The sequence below is a fragment of the Monodon monoceros genome, unplaced genomic scaffold (assembly GCF_005190385.1).
Source record: "Monodon monoceros isolate NGI ecotype Baffin Bay Population unplaced genomic scaffold, NGI_Narwhal_1 Super_Scaffold_9, whole genome shotgun sequence".
Lineage (NCBI taxonomy): Eukaryota > Metazoa > Chordata > Mammalia > Artiodactyla > Monodontidae > Monodon > Monodon monoceros.
In genome coordinates this window covers 37,959,856-37,981,964 of record NW_021703786.1, presented here as the reverse complement: position 1 = coordinate 37,981,964, position 22,109 = coordinate 37,959,856, and the positions used below count along the sequence as shown (strand labels likewise).

General features: G+C 54.0%; 1 protein-coding gene across 8 annotated transcripts in view; it reads right to left on the bottom strand.

The window, feature by feature from the left end:
• Positions 1-22,109, bottom strand: part of MPRIP (myosin phosphatase Rho interacting protein) — a 129,148-nt gene that overhangs the window by 63,807 nt on the left and 43,232 nt on the right. Inside the window, exon 1 of one of the 8 annotated variants that reach the window (XM_029211432.1) lies at positions 18,419-18,565. The exons of the other annotated variants lie outside the window; for them this stretch is intronic. The gene's annotated coding sequence lies outside the window, so the exon portion shown is untranslated. Of the gene's footprint in view, positions 1-18,418; positions 18,566-22,109 lie in introns of those variants that run through there. 8 annotated transcript variants of the gene reach the window in all.

Below are 22,109 nucleotides of genomic sequence, written 5' to 3'. Positions count from 1 at the left end.
AACATTCACCAAGCCCCACCTGAAGCTCCCTTCTGCTCACCCCCAGTACTGGGGTCTGAAGCATCTAGAAGAGGCTCTCGGGGACCAGACCCCACGGGAGAGGCTGGAAAGAAGGCGAGCGGTCTTAAACTTTAAGGTCTTAGAGCTTAAAGCAATTAGAGCTTAAAGCAATGGTTTTCAACTTTTGCTGAATAAAGGAATCACCTGGGAAGATCCTTAAATGGAGGTTCCATTACCAGAGACTCAGATTTAAATTTTCTGGGGTGGGGCTTGGGCATCAGAATTACTAAAAAGTCCCCTCACGCTTCTAACGTCCAGCTGAGGTTGGGAACAACTGCCTAGAGAGGAGACCTATCCGGTTGCTGCCACAGCAGGCCTGGCGGCTGGCTGGCTGGCCCAAGCCCTGGCCAGCTGTACTAGGTCACTGGCAGCTTTTGGCCGGGCCAAAGAGGACCTAATGAAAGCAGTGACAGAGAGGAGAGGAGAGACAAAACACAGCTGTCGCAAGCCTGCTGGGTGTGGGGGCCGATGGGGTGCACAGGAGAGTGGGCGCTACTGGAGATGCGGTATCGTAAGGGGCCCCAGCACCCACGGCTCGTGTTAGCACCCCCAAAAGGCCCCGCCAGCCACAACTAGGAAGAAAACGAAACCTCGAGCAGCCTGAGGGGACGGGGGGAGGGACGGCGGTCCTCTCCTCCCTGGTGACACTGTGAGGCCCTCAGCAGACTGAGAAAGTGGAGACCATGCCAGGCAACCCCACCACCCACGGGAGCCAGGTGGGAGGTGAGGCCCGTGGCCGGGGCTACCATGCTCCGTGTAACAAGAGGGGGAGGGCCCCAGGTGACCAGCAACGCAGGCACAGGCTCCTGCCTCCACCGTCCCTGCTGTGAGCACTAGGTCTGGCTCCTCTGGCTGGAACACAGCACGGGGGGGAGCTCGCAGGCAGCACAGGGGATGCGCTGAGCCACAGAGCGCGCGCGCACACACACACACACACACACACACACACACACACACACACACACACACACACACACACACACACACACACACACACACACACACACACACACACACACACACACACACCTTGAAACCAAGCAGGCCTGGCGCTACCACAGGGCTTGGCTGAGCAGGACCCACACAAACTGGAAGCCCAAAGGACTTCAAATAGCACTTCAGGGAGGAATTCTCTGATTTATTCCAAGAAGCCACACAACCGTGAGAGAGAGAAGCTCTGATCTGAGCTCACATCACATCAGGAATCACTGAGCCTCCCCTGCCATCCAGGTTTTGGAACACAAGGGAGCAGAGCGGGTAACGAGAGCTTCCGGCAAGGGACCCTCGGCCTGGATACAGGCCAGGCACAGCCACAGCCCTCCAGCCCTTCCCATGGCCCCCAGGGGCCCCAGACTCCAGGGAAACTCGGGCGTCCAGGATCGAGGGCAGAGGAAGCCTGCTCTGAGGTTAGACGCAGGCGTCCACCTGCAGCAGTGGTGCCAGGTCCAGGGTGCACCTGCTGCAGGCCTGGAGAAGGGAAACCGGCCTGGGGCTGAGAGCCCCAACCCCTCTAAGGACAGGCACTGTGCCCACATGCCACGGGGCTGGAGCAATGTGAACAGGGACCCAGCCCGCCTTGGTTCCTCCCCACTCTGTCCAAACCCGGCCGCAGGACCGAAGCCCCATCCTGTGCAGGCTCCTTGGGGCTGGTCAGCAGGAGGGGCTGGAGCCCCCGTGCGAGACCAGGGCCCTGGGACACCCTGTTCTTCCCAGACTGAAGTGCTTCTCCACGATCCACAGAGAGAACCCACAAGCACCAACTCCCTCCCTCTCAGGGTAGGGAGCCTGGAGCTCACCAAAGCCGGACACCCTCCTGGTTACACTTCCATACAGCTGAAGCAGAAGTGAGGAGGAGGAAAACCTCCAGAGAGGAGGGGGCTCGACCACAAGGTTCTCTTCCCCTCTTTCTCTGCTTCCAAAGACTTCCCCGCCCCAATAAAAGGGCCTGTGAAGAGCTGAGGCCCCTGCGTGTATGGCGGGGCCTGCATCTGAGAAAGAATGCTCTCACTTGTCTCTTTGCTACTGGAAATTCCCAATCAATTTCTCAGAAATTTGCACTTCCTGGGGCTCTGCATTGACCTGGCAATGTTTTAAGGTCCATCTTTATAATTTGCCGTTCTCAACATGTCCTTCCAAGACTGAGAAAACTTACAGATCGGTTACGGAGACCTAGCAGCCATCTGTGTGCCCACATGAGGTCCTTCATGATGCTCCTTACCCCCAGGGAAGCCCCAGCCTCCGAAGGAAACAGGGGCTGCCTGGGCCCCGTGCACCGCGCTCCACCCTGAATCTCTGCAGCTGCTCAGAAGAGGGGGGCGTTCGGAGGAGTGGGCCTCCTGAGCCCTGTGGCAGGCCTCATCCGGGCCCCGGCGCCCAGCTTGGCACGGGGCTGGGAAGGGAGGGTGTGGGGAGAGTGGTCTCCAGAGTGTCCCTAGCCCCGAACAAGCTCAGGCTCGCTGGCAAAGACTCACAGCAGGGGGACCAAGGCTGCTTTCAGTCCTCTGGCCACTGGATGTACAGTACTGAGCACCAGCAGGGCTGGAGGACATGAGGGCGGGGCACCCAGGACGGCACCCCACAGATGTTTACCTCAAGGAGCTAGGTGCTGGCGGCACGGGTACCCCAGGCATGTGAACATTCACCCAGCCAGACCTTGTAATGGGCACGCTTTTCTATATGTACACTGTACTCCAATACTTAAAAACCTGCCTTTGGGTAGAATATGCCCCATACTGGGCTGGAATTACCATTTTAAAAACCCAAGCACTGAAGTGTAGAGAGGCCTGCCAGGTCACAGAGCACCCCCTTCTTCAAGGAGACACGGTTCCCAGAGGAACAGCCCTGGCTTGAAAGCACCTCCTCCTGACAGGATTTCAGATCGTCAGAAGCGGCCTCTCCTGTGCCAGGGTCTCCAAAGAACCACCACCTCCAAGTAACTAACCAGCCCCCTGCCTAAGCCTGTCTCGGATGGGGCCCTCCCTGCACCACATTCTCAGAGGCCAGAGCAGTCCTGCCCCAGGAAGGGCAGCACAGGGAGGAAGGGGTCCCCACTCAGTTTCAAGAGCACCCGCCCACCTACCTCTGCCACAGGCAAGGCCACAGGAGGCGGCAGCACAGCCCCAGGGAGCTCCCACCGGCAGCAGCACCGCAGGGTGGTGAAACCTGCACGCTGACTGGAAACCATGCCCATCTCAGGTAATGCTGAGCGAGATGAGTGTCCGCTCAAGGATGAACAGCAAGTCTGTGTCTAGGCTTTTTGTATGAGGCTTCTGGAACCTTAATGCAGGGAAAGCATGATACAAGAGGAAATACAGGAGAAAGCACCAGAACACACATGGTAGAAGTTTGGGACTGTTCCACAGATGTACTTGAAAGCAACAAGGCTCCCTGCAGCCCCACCAATGTTAGCCACTCCCCAAACAGTAAGAACCTCAACAGAGTAAGCTTCTCTTGAGACAGAAAGCCTTGCCAAGTGGCCCTCAGCAGGGCCCCAGGGCATCTCAGGGGAAGCAGAGTGGAGTAGGGCTGGGCAAGTCGGGGGCGGGTAAGACTGGAGGGCCGGCGCTCTCTGGAGCAGGCTGGCTGGCCCCGCACCGGCTTGCCCACCAGACCACTACGGGTGACCTGAGGAGAGAGGCACCAGGAAGACGCGGCTAAAGGAAAACAATCGGGTCTCTGTCCCTGTGACGCAGGACAGGTACTCTGCCAGTAGGCAGGGGAGGAAGGTGACAGGGACAAAGGAAGGATGAATAGTTCTGCCTTAGTGATCTCCCACCCAGACCTGATTGCCGGAAGTGCTTAGCAGGAAGGAAGGATGAAAGGGCCACCCAGCAACAGGGACAACTTGTGTGTCCTTCATGGTATATCCCCTTTACCAGGACACAGAAGTCATTCTCTATCGGGAAAAGAAAAACAAATTCTGGTAATTCACAAGGCCAAAGACGCAGGGCCGCAAACCCGTGAATGTGCGGCCCGAGCAGGCACGCCTGGCACACTTCACCAAGTGCACCCAGGAAGTGCCAGGCACCGTGTTAGTTCGTCACACAGCTGCAGAGCAGCGTGGCCTTGGGCAAGAGACCTAAGCTCTCCAAGCCTCAGTTTTTCCATCTACAAAATGGCTTCATAAATGAGCCACAGGGCACGGAGCACTTCAGAGCAGACAGGAAATGCCATACGAATACCTGATAAATAAAACAGACATTCTTCATTACCATCACAGTTCTGCTCATGAGAACACACATTCAAACCCGTGAGTCGAGACCACTTCACACCCACGAGGACAAGCGTCATGAGCACAGTGTGAAGATGGATAGGGGCGTGCTGGGGAGGATGTGGAGAAACTGGAACCTTCCCTCGCTGGTCAGGATGTAAGATGGGGCAGTCACTGCAGGAACAGTGTGGAGAGCCCTCAGAAGGTCGGATAGAGTTACCACGTGGCCCAGCGATTCCACTCCCTGACAGACATCCAAAAAACTGCAACACAGGTGCAAACCTGTCCACGGGCATCCGCAACAGCACAACAGCCAAAGCAGCAACAGCACGATGTCCACCAGCAGATGAACAGATACACAAAACGTGGTTCAGCCAAACAACAGAAGATTCTACAGCTTTAAGAAGGAATAAAATTCTGACAACACGGGGTAACCTTGAAGATGGGATGCTGGGTGAGAGAAGCAGGCACGAAGGCCACCTGTTGTATGATTCCATTTACATAAACTGTCCAGAACAGGCAGGTCCACAGAGCGGCTGGGGGGTGCTTGAAGGAAATGGGCAATAACTGCTGAAGGGCACAGGGTTTTTCTCTTTGGGGTGATGAAAATGTTCTAAAATTGACTGTGTTAATGGTTGTATAACTCTGTCAATATACTAAGAACCACTGAATTGTTTACATTAAGGCATGAATTGCATGGTGTATGAACTATATATCTCAATAAAAATGTTAACAAAATTTTTTTTTTTACTTGAGGTTACACAATTAGCAAGTTGGCAGGCCAGGGCCTGGGCCACCCTTCTGTGTCCCCTCACAGGCCTCGTCCCGGGGTTTTCTGGGCATGAAGGCCACCTGTCCAATATCTCCATGTATCAGAATTTAGGAGAACACATGCAGCCCACACCAAAGAGAAAGTTAGAAAATGTTACGTTTGCCATGGGGAGGCTTTATATTAACAAGCACACCTGCCACCCTGCCCTCACCTCATCCGTCCAACCTCGGTACTGTCCCTGGAGGCTTCAGCAGATCACTCCCACGAGCAGCCCTGGACCATGTCCTCTCTATACAAGTGAAACCAGGTTCTCAGCCAGGACATGGCAGTTGGAGGAGGGAAGAGGTAAGACTCACGCACGCACACACAGGCTCTCACGCACTCCCCACCCGGCTAAACCACGTGGATGGGAAGGAGTCTCCTCCTTGCCTTCGGCACGGACCGCAGTCCCCCAAGGCTCCACCAGGCAGGCTGGTCTATCCCCTCCGTCCCCTCTGCCCGGGGATCTGAAAACTCCTGCCTTACCTCCTCCAGGTCCAATTCAGCAGCGCCCCACCCCCACCCCCGCTGCCACCCCCGCCCCAGGAGCCCCGCCACTGCCACTGGCTCTCTTCCCACCCACACCTGGCACCTGGGAGTGTGTGTCTGCCTCCTAGCGAAGCCTCAAGCTCCCTGACTTGGGAGGAAGCACCCCACCCCATTTCCTAGCTCAACAGCAGAAACGCAGTTGACGCTCAGAGATCACCAAACATACAAGAGAGCAAACAGCACGGCACTTCCTTTCCAACAGAGAAGGTAAGGCCTTAGTGCTCAGCTCCTGTGACTACCGCGGAGCCCTGGTCGGGGCAGTCACTGAACGAGGCTCCACCTGGAAGGGCCGGAGAGCATCACCTGCCAGAAATGCCCCTGGACCCGAGGCCCACTAGGAGGCATCGGCTGGCGTGACCTCTGTATCCTCGCCCTTGCGCGCCCTAGCACAAGAGAGGACAGGTCCTCGTCTCGTGACAGAGCATGTCCCCAGCCTGCCCCGGCCAGGAGGCGCCACCTGGGCCGCGGAACACTTTTCAGATTTACCCCTCATCAGCGTGAAGAGGTAAGGCTCAGGCCTGCTGGGAAGCTGGGAGGGCCGTGCAAGTCAGAAAGCAGTGGAACTGCTCTCAGGGCCCCAGTCTCCTCGAAAGCCCCAGGCCCAGAGAGCGCCAGCTGCCCGACGAGCCGCTGGAATAGGCTGCATCCCCAGAAGCGTCCGGGGGAGTCCTCTCCCTGCTGCTGCCACGGAGGTCCCTCTTGCCTTCTAACGACCCTCCCAACCCTACACATCAGGACCCCTCCCAGTCCAACACTCACATTCTACCCACCTCCCCTCGGAAGCTACTGAAATGCCTTGAGTTAATTTTAGTTCCAGGATTTCTGTACTTGGGATGAGCCAAGAGGCCAGGGGAACTTCCTGGATGACCTGGACTGTCTCCAGAGCATCAGCCCCCAACTCCACTTGGTGTGGGGGGTCACAGGGTAAGAGCCCTCACTCAGGTTGTGAGCGTATTCTCCACACTAACCCCACAGCTGCTGGAGCCATAAAATGTTCCTCCCCTTTAAGGAAAAGTTAAATGATGACTGTTCCCAAGAAAACATCCTGCCTCACGTCCTATGAGATGTCCTGTTGCTAACAAGAAACAAAGCAGCTTTACTCAAGGATTTGATTATTCCAGCTTAAAATAAAACGGGGGCATCAGAAGTCAGGGAAATCGTGTGCAAAGCACCATTGTCTGAGGCAGGATGTAAGGAGAGCATATCTGAAACCAAACTGTTTTCCTGCAGTTATGCTTCCATCTTTTTCAATAGTCTTTTCACTCCTGTGATGTCCTGATGCAGCAGATAAGAGAGGGAGCCTATCAGGAAGGCAGCAGCGTCAGTGCAGACAGCCCACTGTGGACCCTGTAAGAGACAGAGCAGGGGCCGTGGGAGGCCAGCCTTCAGCAGCGACAGCCTTTGTCTTCAGCGAACGCAGCTTTGCTTCGGTTGGGGCACGAACTTCAACCCTCTTCATGTAAACAGAGGAGGCCAGACACAAGGATCACAGCACAGGTGAGCTGGAAAAGCTCCACCTGGGCCTCCAATCAGGCAGCTTTTACTAAAAATAAAGGTCACTGCCTCCAAAACAGCCAGAGCAGCTGGATACCGACGGTGCTGAGGCTGCCCCAGGATCAGAAGATATGGTCTGTGCGTCCCTCCAGCAGGGTGGCTGGCGAGCACAGGGTCCAAGAGCCAGCGGGGCCGAGGACAGGTCAAGGTCACGGTGACAGGTTCCTCTGCACAGGAAGCTGGCTGGACCACAGAAGGAAGCGAATGAGGCCTCCTTAGCTCTACGCTTGGCCAGTACTTTTACTCTTAACTTTCACCAACGCGCATCTGACCCAGGCCGGGGCGTGGCAGTGACTTTGTCCACGGCTGCCCAGAGTGACCAGGCCTTCGGACTCTCAGTCTGGTGTTCGCTCTACCGCACGGCCCCGCCTCAAGGGAGATAAGACCCCCCCGGGGTGGGGGGGGGGGCAGGGACGATGAAACACCTGTGGGTAAGGGGAGAGGGACTGACTCGCGGGAGGACCCCAGCACAGCTGCACCTGGACTCGGGCACACGCGGGCCTTCCAAGCTGTGGACGTCAGTGTCAACTGCAGGGGCACATGCTAGACAGAGTGGTCACACGAGGGATAAATAAAGGAGGTCAAGTCACGGAAGGGCACTGGGTTCATTCAGTTGGGTAAGGGCAGGAAGGAGAATCACGTCTGACTCTTTTTTCCAGAGGTGAGGCCAGAGCAGAGGGCATGGGACACTGCGCTGCCCGGTGGGTCCGAACGGCCTCAGGGAAGCTTCTTGAGGCTTGGGCGCCTGTTAGCTGGCGTGGGGACGCAGCAGACAGGGAGGGAGATGTGCCACCAGCAGATGCCGCCGTGCCACAGAGGTGTGCACACCTCACGCCGGGCACGCAACCCCGTCTCCTGAACCCCTCAGGACCCTGAGGAGGAGACTGTCACCACTGCAGAAAGTAATTTCAAAAACGAGGAAAACACAGACACAATTGGAGTCCTTGCTGTTGTCAACGCGACTGTCAAAATGCTTCTGAAATTTTTTTCTTTTAAAAAACATAGAAAATACATGTTTTTAAAAATCTGGATGTACTATTTCAAAACGTTCAACTCTCTTAACCAGGTGACAGGTGTCCCTAGATCTGAGAGGGAGGGGCTCCTTCAGGGGAAGCATGCCTTTGCTTTGACGGTGGAGCTGGACCCCCCTCCACTCCCCCCAGCGCCTGAGATGAACCCCCAGTGAGACAGGAGGGCGGCAGGGAGACAGGACACTCAGCTCCGCGGAGCTCTGGTCCAATGTCCACACTCATCCTGAAAAGCACTTCTCTCCCCACACCACAGAGGAGAACACTGAGATGTACGAGGCTACAGAAAGTGACCACAGACAGCTAGCAGATGGAGCTGGAATTCAACCCACACACATCAATCCAGGTATTTTCTGACAAAATGCTTGAGGACCGACCAATTCAGTTTCATTTTGACAGGTTCCACAAGGGGGAAAAGACCAGCCCAAAACAAGCCCAGCCTTGCTCCCCTGGGCAAGACTGACTGGGGCATTTGCGGGGGTGGGGGGCAAGGCGCCCCGGACAAGCTGGACCTCGAGGCAGAAGCCCTCTGGTATGCAGGGACATAGGTTTCCAGGCTAACTTGCCACCACCCCACACCCAGGACAGCTGCAGCGCAGAGGTGGAGCCTGGCCAGAGTCACCGAAGGGCCTCTTTATGAACCGAATGTTAGTGACACCCTCAAAATTTCTACGTTGAAACCCTACCCCGCGATGGGATGGTATTGGGAGGTGGGGCCTCTGGGAGGTGGTAGCACTGGATGAGGTCATGAGGGCAGAGCACGTATGAATGGCGCTAGTAGCCTGCATGCTCTCTCTGCCACGCGAGGACACAAGGAGCAATCTGGAACACAGAAGACGGCCCTCACCAGGACCCGACCATGCTGAACCCCTCCAGCCTCCAGAACTTTGAGAAACAAACTACATTGTTTAATAAGCCACTCAGTCGATGGTACTCGTCACAGCAGCCCAAATGGAGTACGACAGCCTCTGCAAGTCAGCCCACCTTCCAGCACCCCCGAGGAGGGACACCCTGCAGGACATCCACTTCACCCTTTGCTGACTGCCCGTGTGACAGGCTGGCAACAGAGATGTGATGCCTGGAAGGATTTCTCCTGCGGGAATAACTCTGAGCAAGGAAACCAAAAAGGGCCTCTTGGGCTTCCCTGGTGGCGCAGTGGTTGAGAGTCCGCCTGCCGATGCAGGGTACGCGGGTTCGTGCCCCGGTCCGGGAAGATCCCACATGCCGCGGAGCGGCTGGGCCCGTGAGCCGTGGCCGCTGAGCCTGTGCATCCGGAGCCTGTGCTCCGCAACGGGAGAGGCCACAACAGTGAGAGGCCCGCGTACCGCAAAAAAAAAAAAAAAAAAAAAGGGCCTCTCATCATTTAAACCCCAAAAGTTCACATCAGAGAATTTTTCTGAATAGTCAGTATATTTTCATCTTTGTGCTTTCCTGTTTTCACAAGATTTGTACAATGAGTATGTTACTTTTATAACTGGGAAAAAGGGACTTCCCTGGTGGTGCAGTGGTTAACAATCTACCTGCCAATGCAGGGGACGTGGGTTCAAGCCCTGGTCCAGGAAGATCCCACATGCCGTGAAGCAACTAAGCCCATGAGCCACAACTACTGAAGCCCGCGGGCCTAGAGCCCGTGCTCCGCAACAAGAGAAGCCACCGCCATGAGAAGCCCGCGCACCGCAACGAAGAGTAGCCCCCGCTCGCCGAAACTAGAGAAAGCCCACGTGCAGCAACCAAGACCCAATGCAGTTAAAAATAAATAAATAAATTTATAATTGGGAAAAACATTTGTAATAGCAAACAGTTTTTGTGGCATTTGCTCTCTTGCATATGACCACTCCCCTTGGTTTCAAGATCCAATCCAGTCTTTACATATTTTTTAGTGTCTACATTTTAGCTATAGATTTGCTTCATTTTAAAAAATCTTAATAGGCAAATTCAAAGTTAGAAGGAAAGTAAATGCAGGGGTGACTTTTTACACTAAGATACGGCTGCAAGGCAGTACATTCAGACTTCCCCACAGGCACCAGCAAGGACACAGTACTGGGTGGCTCAGTCCTCCTATGACTGGGCAGGAGCTTGGAAAGAAGGGGCCTGGGAGGAAGAGGAGAGGAAGAGGGAGGGGCTGAGAAGCAAATGACTTTCAGCTGGCTCCAAGCTCACAAGGCTTGTGTCTTTGACATGGCTATTTTTGGGTTTCTGAGTGGGGAGAAAAAAAGAAATTCTTCCCACCACCGCCTAGCTTGGCAGCCCCTTTGCCCTGGCTCCCCGTCCCTGCCCCTCCCTGCTCCACAGCCCCTCAGGGATGAAGGAAGCCCACCCTGGAGTATTTCTCTCCCTCCAGCCACCCCTTACCACCCCCCATGCTCTTAGGAGTATCGGGAGGCATCACCCACTTGCTTGTCTCTTTATACAGAGCTGGGAAAATGTGGAAATAAACGAAGCCTCAATTAGGCAGGCATCCAACGTTTGGGGATGGGGCGGGGGAGGGGACTGAGGCTCCGTCCCAATCCAGGAATGCCTGAGAAAGCTCCAGGAGCCTCCAGCAGCCTCCGAGAGTGGAGGCTTCCCACAGACTCCTTTTCGGTCCTCACTGATCAGGCGGCCAGAGGCCTGGGAGGCCGGCTTCATTCCCACAGCAACTCACTTCAGGAGGCCTGCCCGCTGCAGGAGGGCTGGCCCCCCTGCGCCACCCCACGCACAGAAGGAAGGGAGGACTCCTGCCCCCTCCTTCTTCCTCCCTGGTGCCCTTCCCAGTGCAGGAGAGGCAGGACCCTAAGAGTGTGGACCCAGACCCAGGCGCGCTGGCAGCCCTCCAGGCCGAACAAAGGCAGTTTTCCCCTTTTAACTGTGGAAACTCAGCGTTTCTTATTTATTCCATTCTGAGCCTGGAAAGAGCAATGAAATGGAGATCTTGTTTCTTCCCCTGAGTGGTGGGGTGCAGGGAGAGAGGCGGATTCTGTAGGGAGGAGACTGGGCAGGAAGAAGTTCACAGATATTTTTAGAGACATGGGAATTAAGCAAGCAGGGACCTTCTGGGGCCGGAAACGTTTCTGTTTCCATCCCAACTCTGAAAGGCCAGTGGGTGATAGAGAGTGAGGGCCCAGGAGGCAGAGCGTGGCAGGGAGGAAGCATCAGACTCCAAGGAAAGGAGAAACAAGCGGGGAGCCGAGGTCTCTGAGGGCCACTTCGCTGCTACCATCCAGGCTGCTTCTGCGCTTACACAAGTTGGGCAAATGTCACGACTTCACAGCAGCGTGGGGTGGCACAGAACACTGGCACCGGGCCCCCAGCAGGGCCACCCCTCGGCTACCTGCTGTTAGCCCCCAGCTCTCATTAGTACGGGGAGGTGGTGAGGGGCCAGGGTGAGATGCTGATCACCCCAACTTCCTTTGCTGCTGGTTCTGGTTTGACTGTGGGGAAATGAAATGGAAGCTAAAATAAGGATTTTCAATTATCTCCAGCCTTCCGATGAGTCAGGCTATCTCAGTTCTTTAAGACCACAAATATGGTCTTAACCGTCTGTGGGGTGCCTCACTCAGAAAGCATCTCTCTACAGCCTCCGGAATAGCCACACAAATCTGGGTACAGGACGTGGAGAGAGGAAAATAGAGAACAAAGTGGGCGACCTTGGATGCCCTCTTCCCACTGATGTGGTGCGGCGTTTCCAGAGTGCAATCCGGCAGTAACTAACTATCGACTACCTCAAAAACGTTCACATCCTGGACCCAGCGATTCTGCTTCTGGGAATGTCTGCTGAAGCATTATATTAAGAAAAAAAAGAAAGAAAGAAAAAGAAAACACTTAAAAGCAACCTGAAGGCCCACAGTATGGAAATGAGTAAACACGGCTACCTGATGGCATAGTACATAGCTATTAAAGACTGCACTTCAAAGGGTGACATGAGGAACTGTTAAACAGAAGAGTTTTATTAAATATAACAATCTTACTTTTAGGCCTCACATAAGTATGCAACTACACATCCTAAGAGGACGCATAAACCATGAAATTGACAGATTTTTATCTCTTGGTATAGGGCAGCTTTTTTTTGCATGCTTTTTGTGTGCTTCCCAAAATTTTCATCATGAACATATTTTACTTCTGGCCTTGGGGAGCAAAAATCACTACTTCTTTAACCGCATCTTCTACCACCATCTCTGTGCTTTTGACCAATCCTGCACCTCCACCTCCAGATTACTCCTAATTTGTTCTTTCCCAGAGAGACCCAGAGCTTGGCAGGAGCACTCCTGGGGCCGCGCAGGGTGTGTGTGTCTGTCTCTCTCAGCACTATGCCCCCGTGCTGGCTAACCCCCCCTTCCTGACTATGGACTATGAGATCCTGGAGGGCAGGACCCTTCCTCATCTTTATTTTTCCAACTCCCAGCCCATCCATGGTGTACAACAAGCAAGCAATGAGTGAATGAATGAATTCAACCTCTCTCCTGGTTTCCTAAGATTCCAGGAAGTCATCAGGAAAACATGTGGCGTGGGGAGAAGGAAAACACGATAGTGTATGAGGCCCTGGAATAAGGACAGGCCCAAGCCCCAGATCCCCTGACGGTCTTTCTCAAGGCAGCCAGAATATCAGTTACAGAGCCTGCCCAGCCCATGACAACAAGGGGCTTATTGTTGGTACAAGTAGGTGACTGGGCCCAGTCAGTCAAGGGCCTTATTCACCAGAGGGAGATTAGACAGACTATCTCCCTCTAACTTTTCTGGAACAGCAGTCATCATTAACCCCTGGGTTTCCAACCAGAGAATCAAGAATTTCAACTATCTATGAAAGTACCTCTTCCTCATAAAAGGTGCTGAAGCAAATTATAGATTGAACACAATTCAGGAGGCGAACACACATACACCCGCAGCAGGCAGGTAGGTGTACATTCACTCTCAAGCACGCCACACACACCCCACTAGGCACACATGAAGAGCTATGCAGACCCAGGGTAACAACTGACCCACACAGGACAAATCAAGGAGAGAACAGAAGGGAACAGCAGCCTAGAACAGAGGAGTGGGGCAGGCAGGAGGGACTGCCCACACACATGCCCTCTGTGCAAACCGATTCCTGAAATGCGTGAGGGGGGTCTCCAGTCAAACGCTGCCAAAATCACACAGTGACATGTCTGAGCTGCTGATAAAACCCTAATAAAAATGACCACAGAGAATCTTTAAAAGGTATAAACTCTCAAAGACGAGAAACTGGAGAAGAGAGAGCAGCAGATGTGGGATATTAAATAAATCTTGAAACTTGGGAAGTGGGTGTGCATACACGGAGAGTGACCAGGTGAAGCAGAGAAGCTTCCGGAGGGAAACCAGGAGGAGGAGGCTGATGCTGTCCCAGAAGAGCAGCAAGCTCAGGGCCTAGAGGCCCCAGGCACCTCTGACCAAGGAGGCAAGGCCGAGAGCAGGAGGCCTGGCCAGCCCGTTCAAGGAGCAGTCAGACCCTGGCCCAGCCCTCGCCAGCAGCGCCCGGAAGGTACTCTCTGAAAAGGCTCTGGACGTGGGGCAGCAGGCACCACGGCGGGGGGCAGGGGGGGTGTTGAAGATTCCATGAAAGCCTGCATCCTGAAAGTGGAGGTCTCCCTAACACCACGCTCTTCTGCTGCCCATAGGGCTCCCAGACTGGAGAGCAGAGGATTTGGATCTGGGGACTCGCCAGTTCCCTGCCTGACTGTCCTTCTAAGACGAAGCCAACCAGTCACCCACGTATACCCCGCACACACAGTCTCGTTCCTAAATACAAACGTACAGCCAAGGGTCACAACTCGGATGAGGAAGCCCAAGACCAAAACAGGCAGAAAGGGACCTAAGAAGAAAGTAAGTCAGACCAGAGACAGAACAGAATTTCAAAATAACTGAAATTATAAGAGAAAGTATTGCATCCATGAAACATGAATAAGATGCTATAAAAAGGGACACACAGAGAACAAAAAAATGAGCCCTAAGAAACTAAAAATACGATAGCTGACCTAAGAACCAGAATAAAAATAAGAAAACAGGATAGCTGGGATCAGAAATAGAAGGGTTTATGGCAAGGTTAATGAAATCTCCGACACGACAAAGCCATGCAAAAAGACAAAATCAGAGCCTGTCCAAAAGGACCAACAGCCAAATAACAGGAGCTCTGAGAGTAAAGACCAGGGAAAACGAGGCAAAAGAAATTACCACAGGAAAAAAAAAATACAAGAAAACTTTCTGGACCAGAAGGACAGAACTTTCCTCATTGAAAGGTACACAGGCTTCTGACTCAATGAAAGAACCAGAGCCACGCCAAAGCACACCTTCATGAAATTTTAGAACTCAAGGGGTGATGAGAAGCTCCTAAAAGTTTTCAGAGGGAAAATTCCATTCATTTACAAAGGGTCGGGAATCAGATCCTTTGTACATGAACTCTCAATAGCAATGGTAGAAATTAAAAACAAAGAACAAAGCCTTCAAAATTCCAAGGGAAAATTATTTCCAGCCTGACATCCTACAACCAGTCCAGCTATCAATCGAGAGTGTGGGTAGCAAAGGCATTTTTAGACATGCAAGGTCTCAAAACTTTTTTTCCCTGTGCCCTTCTCAAGAGGCTTTACCAAATGGAGAAGCAAACCAAAAAAGAAGAGATCCATCTAAGAAACTCAGGAGAAGGAGGAAGGGAACTCCCAAGTCAAGAGCTAAGCAGCGGGCCTGGAGAAGAGCCAAATGGGAACAAGAGGAGAAAAGGCTCCATGAGGGATCTGACCACGGAAAAAAAAAGAGCCACTGACCTAGGGACTTGCCCTCACTAAGAGGAGTTTTGTAGTTCTGTCAGAAAGTTTAAAGTTCAATCAAGCTTAGTTAAATACAAATCAAACAAACGAAGAGGGGAGGGCAATTATCAACTGCAAGAGAAATCAAATGTGAAAGGAAACATAGTCATGGTGTACTACACGGCTTGGATATGCACATTTCTTACAGTGTCATAATAACATAAACACTACTGACTTAACCCTACTGTTTACTGCCCTGCGCCTGTGTCGGCAGGATGGGGGAGGACGAGAGAGGGTGTGAGGCAGGCACGTGCCCGCACACACTGACACTGACATGTGGGGAGGTGGGGGTGGCAAAGCCAGCAGGCGCAAGAACCAAACCCTACGTGTGGGGAATGAAATCCACAGACAGCGCCTTCCAAAACTCAAGAAATGACAGGATACATGTGTTATTTACAAACACAGAGGTTAAGTACTGAAATCCTCCAGCTACAAGAACCGGCAGTGGCCTCCTGCGGGAACAGGCACAGGAGGAAGGAGCGGGGCAGGGTGGTGCGTGCTTCTGTATAACAAGTGTTGAGGCTACAGACTTGACTTTTTAAACTATGTATGCATATTATTAAAAAAAAAAAAATTAAAGCCCCCATGATGGTTTAAAATTCCCATCTGGCCCATTTTCAGGCTTCACATATGTCAGGGAGCACAGAGATCCCAGGGTAAATACTGAGCTACTGGTTGGAAACGGACACACACCTTTCAAAAGACTGCTCGCCATCACCCCCACAGGTCCAGGAGGCCGACCCCCAGGGTCTTCAGACAAGTCAGTTAGCTCTGGATGCAACTTCTCTTTAGGGTGTGTTCATATATTATTTCCTCCCTGGGCAAGGCTGTTAGAAATAAACGACTGTTTTTCCTAAGTCAAAAACCTCAAACACGGCCTTCGCTGGAGGAGAGTTCATGTGTCTCCCAAAGTAATTATGGAAAGATCATTTCTAAGGTTGTGATGGTTTGAACACTGGATTTGGGGTTTAATGTAAAGTTTAAACTAAATAACCAGGTGTGTTCTAAAATCAGGCAAATGCTTTCCTCCCTGATGGGAAGAGGCTAACAATCCATGGAAGAAGCCAGTATGGATGAAAATGCTACCAAGCTCGCAGATGTTCACGCTATTAAACCAACAGGCTGACGCTCCACAGAGTGACTTTCCCCTCTTCCAACCTTTCAAGCATCCTTTAGGAACCAACGCCCCGTGACCTGGCAAATCGTTAGTGAGTGGATAAGTGAACAAACAAAACAGGAGTGCTTCCACACCCACTCCTTCTGCAGAGAACTGGCCCTGCCCTGCCCTCCGGGCAGTGGTGGCCGCCCTCACCTGGCCCACACCAGCAGGACAAGGGGTCCCATCTAAGAAGACATCCCAATGTCTGTCAATGTCACCTACATGGGCCTACTTAGACAAAGAAGATAAAATGGCTTGGCACCCCTAAGAGGACACTTTCACCCTGCTTTTCCTGGTTTGGAAAGGCAGGGCTTGTGTTTATTTCAGCAACAGAAGGGCAGATAAGAAGCTGGGCATGGTGACTTGGTCCAGTGGCCAAGGGAAGCCCATGTAAGAGAAAGGAAGGTGCATCAGGGAACATTTGAGAATTCCCACCAACAACGTGGGGTCGGGCTGTTTTCCTAACCTCTTCTCACAGAGCAGGAATTGAGTGCTCTTCTCTGTCTCGGACGGAAGCCCCCAAAAGATCAGAAGCCTTGAAGCGTCCTCTCGACACTCACGCCGCACCTCCTACCTCAAGATGGGGTTGGCACCCCAGCCTGTCTTGGGCCTGCTCCCCACCTTCCTCCACCGGGTGGGCAGGGAGGCCTGACTGAGAGCCAATTACAGACGCGAGGGTCTGCTGGTGTGGGAATGGGGTGCGTGTCCATCCCTCAGGAGCTCACAGCTCCTGTTCACACGCAACCCTGACTCCAGGCAGTGAGAGCCCCCGCGTGGAGGCGCAGCCGTGTCTCTGAACCTGCTGGAGGGTGACGGCAGAGACCCCTCCTGCCCTCTGCGCCTCAGTTTCCTCATCTGTCAAAGGTGAGGGCTGAAGGAGAGGATGCCTTCGAGGACCCTCAACACCACCCAACATCTACCACTCCCCGGCCCCTCAACCACCGGCACCCGAATATGTGGCGGTGCTGGTAGGTCTCCTCCTGAGAAAGCGCTGGAAGGTAGGGCCAGGCGTGTCCTCCACACCAGGCATAAGTCTGGCCTCCACCCAGCAGGGAATTCTTCAGACACTGGCTGCCTTACGGGAGGGACGGAGGAGAAAAGGCTGCCTGGCCCTTTTCCGCCCGTCACAGCCCTGTGCGCTCAGCAGGCGTCAGTACCCATCACACCACGTTAACCAGGCAGAGCTCCGGCACCAAGTGCTGGGAGGTGGATCTGGGCTCCGCTCACAGCACAGGAGCCAGAGCAGCTCCACCCACCAGGCCTCCCACCCACGGCTCAAGGCCAGAAGCCCAGCTCTGCCGGGGGCGGGGGGGAACCTCACCTTGGGCTCTCCCCACAGAACCATTTTCAGGATTAAATGGGAAGCCAGTGAGAGCAGCTAGTACAGTGATTGCTGTGATTTTTTTTTTTTAGCTCTGCATTTATCAGAGGCTAGCTGGTTCCAAAACATGTACATGGCTACGTGGAAGAAGTGAGCCTCGGGCTTCTGCCCCAGTGGCAGCCACCACGCCCTTAGACAGACAGCCTGATGCCACTGATGAGCGTCCGTGTACACGGCCTTTCAGCTGGGGCCTGGGCACCGCAAAGCACTGTCGGGCCCCCAGATCCTCACTGGTCAGCGGGGAGACAGGTACAACCCCCACCAGTGGGTTCAGAGGGAAAAGTGAATCACTCATAGTGGACTTGGACGAACAGCCCAGTGCATCCACCAGGCAGAGGTACAGACAGAAACCCAAAAGGAAGGTGACCCAAGGAGGGACAGAGAGCAGGTGCAGCAGAAGCTGGCTGAAATCCCGGCCTTGCAATGAGGCCGCAAGGACCCTTCTCCGCTGCTCGAGGACGAGCGTGCTCCCGTGCGGCTGGAGGTGGGCCACAACTGCCGGGGTACAAAGTTCTTCAGCGCCTCCCTCCGCGGTTTGGGGGGTTTCTGTCCCCCCCACCTGCGCTGCCCCATTCCCGCACCTCATGGTCCCACTGGCTGGGTCAGCAATACCACCCTCGTTAGAAGTCACAGAGAACCAGCCTCGCCAACAGGACGACATGGGATTCCCGCTTCCCTCAGCTCGCCCTGCGGGCCAGCTCGATGGGAGAGATGCCAGCCGCGCTGGCTGCGGAACCTTCGGCCGGGAGGGCTGTGTCGAGGAGCTGACCCCATAACCTGGGCAACGTCACCTCTCCATCCCCTCATGGGTACAGGGCTGGTCCTTCCCCACGCTGCACCCGTGCCCAGCTCACTCTGGAAACACAGCGCACCTGTGCCGTTGGGGACAACCGTGGGTGGGCCCATCGTTCTCCTTTTCGTCTTCCATGTACTGCCTTTCTCTGTTCCCATCTCCTGTGCCCGTCTCAAGCCCGGCAGGGACATCCACAAGTACCACCTAACCCTGCCCAGAACTGGAGCTGAGGACAGAAGGAGGGAGGAAGACGAAGTCAAGAGCCAGCCATGCCCACTGTCTCCCCGCCCCATCCCAGGCAAAGCCCTCCAGCCCTAAGACCTGGCCCAGGTCCTCTCTGCTGTGAAACCTTCCAGGCAGAACCAGCTTGCCCTGCTCTGTATCTAGAGCACTCTGCATTAGGTCCCTCTGATCACACCCTTTGTGGCCGCTGAATAATGGCCCCAGAGATATCCACACCCCAATCCCCAGAACCTGGAGTGTGACCTCAGATGTCAGAAGGGACTCTGCAGGTGTGATTAAAGATCCTGAGATGTGGGGATGATCCCACCTTATGCGGGTGGGCTTTACATGTCATCACAAGTGTCCTTTCAGGAGAGAAGCGGGGGAGAACTGACACAGGTGAGGAGAGGTGACGATGCAAGCAGAGAGGCAAGGAAGCGGCCACGAGCCGAAGGGCGCAGGCGGCCCCTGGAATCTGAAAAGGGAGAGACACCACCGTCGCCTGGAGCCGCAGGGATGCTGAGCTGGACTCCTGACCTCCAGGACCGTGGGAGCAAGTCATGCTGTCTTGAAACAGTAGGTCAGCGGCAGTGGTCACGGCAGCCCCGGGAGACTAATACACTCACACATTGTTATCATCATCAGAAGCCCCTGCCCAGAATGAAGCCACCCTGAGCTCACTTCTGACGCTCGAGAGACATCTGTGAGTGATCAGTTCATCAACGTGCACATGCACACGGCCTGGATCAGCCCTTCAGAATAAGTCATCACATGGTACCACCTGCCATCTGTGAGATTCTATGAGTGCAATCATGCCCTGGGTTCAGAGGGCTTTTCCACCAAAAAGAACATCCCCTTCCCTTCCCTGGCCAAGAAAAGATTCTTCCGAAAAAGTGTTGTGGAGGGAAGGAGAGCAGGAGAGATTAAGACACTAACATATTAAGCTGCCTACCCACAATTAATGCCTTAAGTGGATTGGCTTATCAGACTGTTTGTGTTGCCAATTTCCCAGGAAAGTCCAAAGGAAGGAGATGGTCAGGTGGGGAGGGCTGGGTGCATGACAGGGTGCTGAGTGGGGGCAGAGTGAGGAGCCCGAGAAGTCGGGGTGCAGGGGCTATGCCCTGGCGGTCTCTGCAGCCTGGCTTCATGCCGTCCAGCCCTGCATAGGCGCGTGTGGGCACCGTGGGCTCACACGTGGACACACCAGTACCATCACTTGGCTTTGTTTCTTGGACTCCAAATGTTTTCTGCTGCTGACTCGCATAAAATGACCCATTTTTTGACAGTTCTCTCCCTGCTGCCACTTAATTAGTTTCCTAACCAATTATTCCCAGCTGCTCACTTTCCTAAACCCTAAGTCACTCCTGTCTCTGCATGAGAGCCAGAGCTGCCCAGCCCATTACCACAGACGCTCACCCTCCAGGCCACAGTTGCAGCTGCCACAGAAGTCCCCCCACAGCTCTGAAGACCTCCAACAAGGACACCCACCACTGCCCGGCCTCAGCTGCTATCCCAGCGCAGAGTGAGGGCCACAGAACTCCCTCCCCCAACTCAACAGAACTGCTGCTCCAACCGCCCCCATCACCTCCTCCCATCATTGAAAGAGCTGTGTGCGTGCAGCGGGCCGGACAGGGGAACCAAGTGGACAAGAGGACGTAGAACCTCCTGCAGCCTCCTCTGTTCACAAGTCGTATGTGTCCCCTCAGCAGCTGCGGGCACCCTGGGAGAAGCAGAGAGAAGACCGTGGGTTCTCACTAGGCTCAGGGGCACCAGACACAGGCAGGTAGCTGATCCCTATTCTGCTGTCCTTGACTCAGCACTCAGGCAATTGGGAAGGAAGGAAAGTACACGGGACGGTCCCAGTAACACAGAAAGGCACTCACGGGGCAACCCGGTCACCAAGTCCTCTCACTCTGGTCTGAAAGTCAAAGAAGGATTCCCGGGGGCGGCCTTCTTAAACGTTTACGACAAAGACTCAAGCGCCAGTCAAGGAGGACAGCAGACCGATTCCCCACTCGGTCAGCCAACAGGTGCCGAGCTTCTCCCACAGCCGCATGTATTATGTAAGGTCCCACCTATACAGGCAAATAGCAGCCTCTGCCTCGAGGTGCTCACTGCCCTGTAGAGGGAGACCCACACGGAAACATGCGCCCTGGGGACAAGGGACAGAGGAAGGAGATGGGTCTGACCTGGACCCACCTGGGAGTGGTGCCTGTGTCTTCTCCTGGTTCTTGTGAATGATTCAGGGTTACCTGTAGAGCCTTTCTAGCCCACCTGGCAGGTATGTATTTGCTCCCTTCTACCTGACCCTCTGTAGCCACTCATTCCCATGTGTTCTTCTCTAACTTCTTTCCTCTACAAGGCTCAGGCCACCAGGTGACAGACCCTAACACTGAAAGCACAGAACATCTGCCCTGCCCCAGACTCAGGCCCCCCATGTTAACAGTTAGCCCTTCCCTTTGGGACGAGGCAACCAGGAACCTCACTGCTTGCCCCACACCTACTGATTGAGCCCCTCCTCGCTGGGTTTCCCCAGCCACAAATGGACATCTGGACCAGCTCATCTCTAGAAACCTCTGTTCTTCATCCCAAACAGCCCCATAACTAACTGCTGGTGGCCTCCATCCCCCAGCTGTTCCATACTGAGAAATGTCACCCAAGCCAGCATGCAGAGTGGTAAATGACAACAAAAAGCTACCAGAGGCAGAATGCTGCACCTTCCAATAGACACCAGGCTCAGACATCTTAACAAGCCCGTGTCTCCAAGCTCCTCCTCAACTCAGTAAAAAGGAGGGGAGCGCAGGGAAGGACTTAAAGTTTGGCCACCAGTTTCCAGGGAACAACATCTGTACACAGGGATGCTTCATTCTAATGGGTGAAGTCTCCTGCATCCCAGTGAGTCAAACTTGAGGAAAGAAGGCATGTGACACTTGTGAGTTTCACTGCTGACCCCTGACCTTTTGACAAGAAGGCTCTGCTGTCAGTTGGGAGGGGTTCCCAGTCCCAACTGGGTTCATCTTGCCCTTCCTTGCTCACTCACTGTAACATTTCCAAGTAACTGGAAGTTGACCCAAAGATGCTCTAGGGCAAAGCGGCCTGCAGGAAGCCCAGAGGCAGAGCTCAGGGTCCTCTCTGCACCCACCCCTCATGCTGTCATCCACACCCGCCCCAAGAGACTACATACACCTCCAGCCAAGGAAGCCCTTGCATACATAATACACATTTACAGACTCTATTTTATCCGCAACATACATAAGAGTCATTAAGGAATTAAATGCTGCAACATCCCTCCCAAAGAGGTGAAAATGATGTGTAGCTTGTCATGATTAAGTAAAGATAAGGTAAGCCCCCTATCTACAGCGCCCAAGTCTAGAAAATTAAAGCAGGCAGGAGTAAAACACCTCAACACCCTGGAATCACCTTCTAGACAGCCCAGCGGGTGCATGACTCCTGAGCTCTCCCAGGCTGAGCCACTGAGAGTGGAGAGCCACTCTCTGCTTTTCTTCACGAACAACAGCCCCTGCAGAGGCCTCAGAGTTTACCTTGAA